Raw genomic sequence first — 7,761 nt, 5'->3', positions numbered from 1 at the left:
CATTTGAACCAAAAAATTATTGGAGTAGGTTGTGCAGCACACATTCTACACAGTACTATTCAAACAGCATCTGACGTACTTTCAGTTGATCTTGAAAATATTATTGCAAAAACTTATTCGTATATATATATATATATATATATTAATTGAAAAAGAAAATGTAAAGCTAACTGGTAATTAGACGTAAGACCTATCTGGTCTCAAAAACTTTTGCGCATAATGCTGCAAAAAGATTTGAAAGAATAGTAGTAGGTAGGAACATTGCAGCAACCTTGCTAAAAAGTTACCAGGAGCTGTAGCTCCTCGAAATGTTGTAACATAGTACTACATAAACAATAAGAAATTTGTCTGGTAAAACTGGAAAAACTGTATAAGCGCGATAAAACTGCCAAATTTTAGTGCTGGAAGACTTGCTAATGCACGAAAAAAAATTAATGAATCTGACCGTTGTGAAATGTGAAAAGTTAACTCGCATGAAAAATAGATGGACGGAAAAAAAATATATATATATATAAGAAAGTTACAAAAAACATGGATTATAAATGTCAATATATAAAATGCCTATACATAAAAGATTAAAATTAAAAATTGCCAATATATAATATGCCTATACATAAACATTAAAATCAAAATTTAAAAAAAAATATAATAAAGACACAAAAAGCATCAAAAACTATCTACAAAAACAATAATTAAATAGCGGAAAAATGGTAAATCAGCCCACTCGTACTCTTAGTTGGCTTTTCAAGGGAAAAAACTGTTCTACGAAATAGGCTAAATACCATTACACATTTCGCCGAAACAGACCATTGAAGCTCTTGTTTAATGCGAAAAAAATTTTTTTATAAAAGAATATTAGTATTTCCGAAAAAATTTTTACTGGAATAAATCCTTTTTTGTAGCTCCACTGCTCTGTCTCTTTTTCCCGACGCGTCCGCTGAAAAACACATTAAGGTGTCAAAGGCTATTATTATTCCGAGCTATGTAAAATAAAAATCAAAATCAAAGTAGAAAAATAATAAAATAAAATAAATAGCGATCTGCTATTAGTCAAAATACACATCAACGTACGGGCTGGTCCTTTAGACCTTAAAGACTTTGTAACTTTTATTAGAAGAAAGGTGCTGTAAACAGATAAAAATGTAATCAGCATTGTAAGTAAAAAAATGTATTCAATTTAGTAAGTAAAAATCGTCGCAGGGTCTTATTAGGACTAAAAACTTATACAAAAGAAACGAAAAAACTGACCTGAGAATTTCCGTCCTCAGCTTTCGAAAAATTTTTTGGAAAAGGCACAAAATCCCTTCTTGTCCAAACCAACCTTCCTTATCGTAAAATGACGTCATCGTGCAAAGCTATTAAAACTGAAGAAGCCAATGGGCTAAGAGAGTAAGTTGGCGGGAAGTCTTGTCCCCCTCTTTTTTACAGAAGGGGTGACAGATGAGAAAAGACACGGAAAGAACTCGAAAGGGCGTCAGTCAAGTTGTAGGAAGAAAAAAACTGTTAAAAATGAGTGAAAATGGCTAATTCAGCTAAAATTACTTATTTTTGGCCTCAAAAGAAAGTGTAAATTGGAAAATAATCATTTGTTAATAAAAGTCATCATTCTTCAAGCTAGAGGACTGTCAAGCTACTATGAAAAATGAAAAGGCCCGATTTTGTTAATAAAAGCAGAGTCTTGCCTTCTAAGTAATTTAAAACTATTACATAATAGTATTAAAGTAGAGTGCCAAAAACTTTGGAGGAAAGAAAATGTTTGTAGAAGAATTAACTGTACATTTACATTTATACAATTTTTACATTAGATAATTTGAATTAGCCATCCATCATCTGCCCTCCGGTAGGCTTTAAGCAGAAAATTTCATTATCCAAAACAAATTATCTAAAAATTGGTAAGGCTAATGCCAGCTTCTTTTTAAAGTATTTTTAATTATTTTCTGAGGAATTTGGTTATTTTTCAGAATTGTGACGAAGTAAAGTATTTCTTCTTGTAAGTGTTCTGTAGTATTACAAATCCTTTTTATTCTAAGAAGCTGTGAAAAAATTGTGTTAATGATGATTCTTTTGGAAATATTAGAATTCCAGTTTGTTAACTTTAGTGTAGAAAAAGTGAATTCTCTGCTCTTGTCGTAGACTTTAATAAAATTGTAATCAATGATATTAAGGTCAAGGTATACTACATTATTTTGCACCGTATTTGTTTTATTTAGCTTTAAGCTAGTTGGGTAGATATTAGCTGCTTCTATTTTGTTATGGTTTTTAAAGGCTATTATATCATCAATGTAACGCTAAATGTGTTGAAAAAATTTTTGTTCTGCTACGTCCAGAGATCGGACAAATGTCAATTCTCTTGTGAAAAGGAATAATTCGCAGACGGAGCTCGAAAAATTTCCTCCCATTGGGATCCCTTGTATTTGTTTGAAGATACAATTGTTAAAGAGAATATAATTATTGAAAAGCATGCTCGTAAGAAAAAGTTGCCATTTTTCGTTATCAATTATTGTATAAATCTGAGGAATTATATCTGGTAGAGCAAGTAAGCTGGTATAAATTTCTTCAAGCGGTAAGGTAGTATAACGGTTTTCGAAATCGTAGCTTTGTATATGGTCGATTTTAATTGAAATAATTGTCTTAATTACGAGTTCGTTACTTGAAATCATCCAGTTGCAATGCAGATCTTGAAAATCATAGTTATTAATCAAGTCACGTACTGTGCGTGTTGAAAGTTTGAAGGAGTTTTGTGAAAGCGCAGAAATCGAATATAAAAGAATTGGGTGACATTAAAAAAGGAGATTTTATGGAAATATGTGGAAAAACCTTTTTAATACAAATATTGTATTAAAAAGTATATTAGTATAATATATTACCATTTTACGAAAAATTATATTTGCGAAAATGATCTTTTTGATGAGGTGTCATTGGTAAAAATATATGTTACTGAAAAAAGTCAAATATTATTTGTCTGCAAATGTGTAAACAGACAAAAAATGGGCGGAGTTATTCCTTCATTTTAAACAGAATAATATTCCTTAAGAAAATATTTTGAAAATTGTAGAACACGTGCTTTTCCTTCCAGGAACAAATGCAGCAACGGAATGTGTTTTTTATAGTATCGATAAAATATGGATAATTGAAAAAACGCAGTTGAACATTAAAACTTTATAATCCGTATTAAGGGTAAAATATAATTTGACCAACTCATGTGAGAAATTTCACGACATTTTAATAAATGATCCGAATCTATTGCAAAGTATTCACTCGGATAAAAATATGACCGTGAAAGAAGAAAGTCATAATTTTTTTAAATAAAATTTTAAATTAATTAAATACATAATATTCAAATTACAGTTTTTTAGAAATATTTTTAGTTACCAATAGTTAATAATAAATATGTTTTTGTATATTTATAGACAAATAATGAGTGTACACAATAAAATATATTTTTTTGAGTTATTGGTCTGCTTTCATAATTAAATTACAATTTTTATTTCATTCCATTTGTCCCTCTTTGTCTCAATGAAAATGTGGTCACTTTATTTATAATACAGTAAGAAGTAAATTACAATTTTTTTAGGGCAAATTTCCAAAATGATTTCAGATTTTTGCAAAAGTTACATTAAAATCGTGAATTTCATGGCTGAGAAAGGCCATAGAAATTTTTTTTTTTTTTTTTAATCTTGGAAATGGATTTTAATTTCAGCTAAGGGGCTCGTACGGGTACCTGAATCTTCTAAATTCTTATAGAAGTAGAACTTTCCTGAAGAATTTCACTTTCAAGCTTGTTGTTATGTCTTAGCATTCTCGAACTGTTGCTTTCAAGCTTGTTTCAAGCAATCATCGCTTAATATGAGATATTTCTTTTCATGCATTTCATTTTTCAATTCAGCTTCGTGTCAGTTTTTTAAAATAATTTAAAAGGGAATGTTGTCCCATCTTATTTATTTTAAAATAAAACGGAACGATCAGAATTTCCTGACTAAGTCACCAGTCTGGTTTGCTTGATCAGAAAATTCATGATTAGTAATTAATTAAATTAGTTTCAATGATTGATAATATTATTGAATGGTATTACTCGTCGCCAATGCTACAAATTAAGAATAATATCTAGAATGCTCTAGGGCGATGCAGGTAAAAAAGTCCATAACAAGAAAATAAAAGTAATGAGGAATAAAATAGGAGGGCTAAAAGCATAAGAATCAGGTGCTAGGCCACATCCTGCGTGTAGCGTCGTGGGGAAAAGCATATCTTTCCTGGCATAACATAGTGTAGTTCATTATTGAGAGAAAAAATTCTCGTGATAAGCAATGAATGAGCCTTACGCATATACAGTTCTAGGAGTCAGTCGAATCATAAGCTGGAGATGTGAAGAAGCAATAAATATGACAATACTGTAGGGAAAAACATATCTTAGATGTCGCATGCTACTGTCACGGCTTCCGGAGCTCAAATGAAGGTAGAATGAGTTGAAGAGAAGGTCTATGAATAGCTGGGAGGAGCTACTGGATCACGTGGTCCAATGGTCGACCTGGAAAAAGAGTGCATAGTTTTGCTCGTCAGGCATTGGTCGGGGGCGAAGCTAAATTACAAATCTTACTTAGCGAAAATTCTAAATTACAGAACAGTAATATAAAATTTAAAACAAAATACGTGTGGTAATAAAAGGATCATGTGCTGAGATAATATAAGTTGGCCTAAATAACTATTGTGGGAAAAAATGGATAATAAAAGAAAACTTTGTAAAGCATGACAGAGAATCAGAATCACTCAGAAGACAGATAAGCTTACAATGTTCCCTAAATTTATTAAGGCACTCGAGACTGAAAGAAACCGGTTACATAGAAGCTACAACATTACTTGGGATCCGAACACGAAAGCCGAGCTCAATAGAATAAGTAAAAGGCTCAGGAAGGAAATACAGGATTTCAGGCAAGAAAACTGGAATGACAAAATCGCTGAGCTTGAGATGGATTGTGATGCTTTCTGTCGCTTCACTAAAATGCTTAAGCGCACGCACCAATGCAACAGGTCTATAGTAGCAAATGGTATCACAGCCTACTCTGATAATGATAAATGTAAGATTTTCGCAAATCACTTAAAGGAGCAATTTAGTCCCAACATAACACTATGCAACATTTCGTTTGCACAGCAAGTTCAAAATGAAGTAAATGAATGGCTGAAGATGCCTACTGCACTAATGCTAGCGGGATCACTACTCCTAAGGAGGTTACGAAAATAGTCTCTAAACTTTATCTAAAGAAGGCCCCAGGCATTGACGGGATCACGAATCTCATGATCAGGACTTGCCTAAAAGTGGCATTACAATACTCACAGGCATCTTTAACGCTTGTACCACGTGTTGCTACTTCCCAGAAAGGCTGGAAATGTGCGAAAATATTTTTGCTTCCCAAACCCGCTAAAGACATCACTAAAGCAGAAAATCACAGGCCGATTAGTCTTTTATCCAATCTTTCCAAGATATTTGAAAGGATTATCTTACAAAAATTTCAGCCCTACTTGCAATTCCTGCCTGATGAACAGTACGTCTTTAAGAGCGAGCTGTCTACTGCGAAACAGCTAATTAGACTTGTTGAGTTCATAGGATCCGCACTCCGTCATAAAAGCTGCACAGCACTGCTCATGCTAGACGTGGCCAAAGCATTTGACCGCGTCTGGCATGAGGGATTAATCTACAAAATAATCAAGTTTAATCTTCTCAGAGAGCTTATCCTACTGACACATTCTTACATTACAAGCAGATTCTTCACTGTGAGCTGCAGACAGAGTCATTCTGGCTATAAGATGATCTCAGTAGGGGTCCTATTTGGGGCCAATTCTTTACTTATTCTGTGCGGCGGATTTTCCAAGGGACAAATTAAATAGGAACATGCTACTCGCCTGCTATGCGGATGAAACGGCAGTAGCAGTTAAATCAATAAATCCTAACAGAGCCATTAGCGTATTGCAAGATACTGTACTTGATATTGAAGAATGGTGCTCCAATTGGAGGATTTCTATTAATGCTGATAAGTCTCAACTGCTTATCGTACGCAGGAAGAAATTAAAAGTTGTTATCCAGCCACTGTACCTATTCGGCCAGCGGGTACCCACAGTTGATAAGGCCAAATATCTAGGCGTTTATCTCAATCAAAGGCTCATGTGGAATACCCATAACTAAGTAGCTAACAAAACTAAAGGTGTTGCACAGCAACTGAATCTTCTACTTGGTAGGTGTTCTAGATTGAACCTACGCAGGAAGCGACAAATTTATCTTTCCATTTTGCGACCTATCATGTGTTACGCCTCACCAGTTTGGGCTACGGCGAAGAGCAATGACCTGCACAAATTGCAAGTTGTACAAAATAAAATCTTGCACACCATTACAGACGCACGTTTCTATATTACGAACAAACTACTGCATAATGACTTGCAGGTAGAATAGATTGATGAGTACCTCCATAGATTAAACAGTAAATTTTATGATAAGGGTTTAAAGTGCACGGCGAGCAATTTTAATGCTTCTTTTTACTACATATGCGTCCCAGAAGATGTCACACTAAAGCCATTTACTGCTCACAGAATGCAGAACCACAATTTCTTCACTTAAGCACACACTTTGCTGCATTTCTCATTGTAAATACCATTAATTTACACTTTATTTATTCATTTTTCTGCAACTTGATATTGCTACATTTGCACATCTATGTTTTGATTACGAATATTTCTAATCACCTCTTTGATAAGTGGTAGTTATGTAACGATTATCTTAGCTTGACTTTGCGCTTCACGGCCAACGGGCCCTCTTTCCTACCTTGATCCATTTCCCTGCTGGGATTTAGTTGATAGTTTACACTGTGATGTTCCCTAGGGATTAAAAGAACAGAGCTTATAAAAGCCGCAAGGCTACATAAGCATAAGCAATTCGCATTTTTAAGCATGGCAGAGAAAACAAAATAAGTAGTGCGTGGTATTAAATGTCGATGAAGTTTATGAAAGCTACGAGCGGGGATAGAACCGGCGATCTAGAAGCCAGAGAATTTTTCCCGCGCTCGTTACCGATGAGCTGCGGCTTCTCCCTAAAAGCATAACGGGCCTGAGAAGAAAAAATGTCGTGGTATTTTAGTGTAACGAACTGTGCTTGAGATGTAGCGCCATCTAGTAGGGCCTGGTGCAATTATTCCCAGTCATCGTTCAGAAGTAGAAAGTAAAGAGAATTAAATATTCAACTCCTCGATTAATCGAAGTTTGCCTTCTTGAGAGTTTAATTTTTAAGAATCGAAGCAAATTGCAAAATTTTGCCGTAGAAACAAGAAATTTGATTTCACTAAAATTAACATTGCAAGAAAATGTTAAGCCTTTTCTAGTCTGAGAAAACGCATTCTTGCATTAAGCGGAAAAGCATATAATATTGACATACCATATGCTAATTAAAGACACATTTAAATTTTTAGTGAATTCCATATCATTTCTTTTTTAGGATCAGTAACAGTTCCCAATCTTTTAATGCATTGTGTGAGAATCTTATCCCAACAGCATTGCAAAATTGCAAACGTGTCGCACTGTGACGACCTCAATGTCGCAGTAACGTTGTAGGAATGGCTTAATGTCCGCTTTTTGCGACGTCACATTTCGACGTTGATGTGAAGTAAGATTGGGACTTTGATGTGAAGTCACATTGTGACACTGCTGTGAAGTCATGCTGCGACTTTGTTGCGAAGTTACACTGCGACTTTGTTGCGAAGTTACACTGTAATATGGTTGTGA

The sequence above is a fragment of the Stegodyphus dumicola genome, chromosome 4, assembly GCF_044657685.1.
Source record: "Stegodyphus dumicola isolate Sdum_Otavi_A_Nest chromosome 4, ASM4465768v1".
NCBI classification, from domain to species: Eukaryota; Metazoa; Arthropoda; class Arachnida; order Araneae; family Eresidae; genus Stegodyphus; species Stegodyphus dumicola.
The sequence above is the reverse complement of the archived record's forward strand: the minus strand, read 5'-3'. Positions refer to the sequence as shown.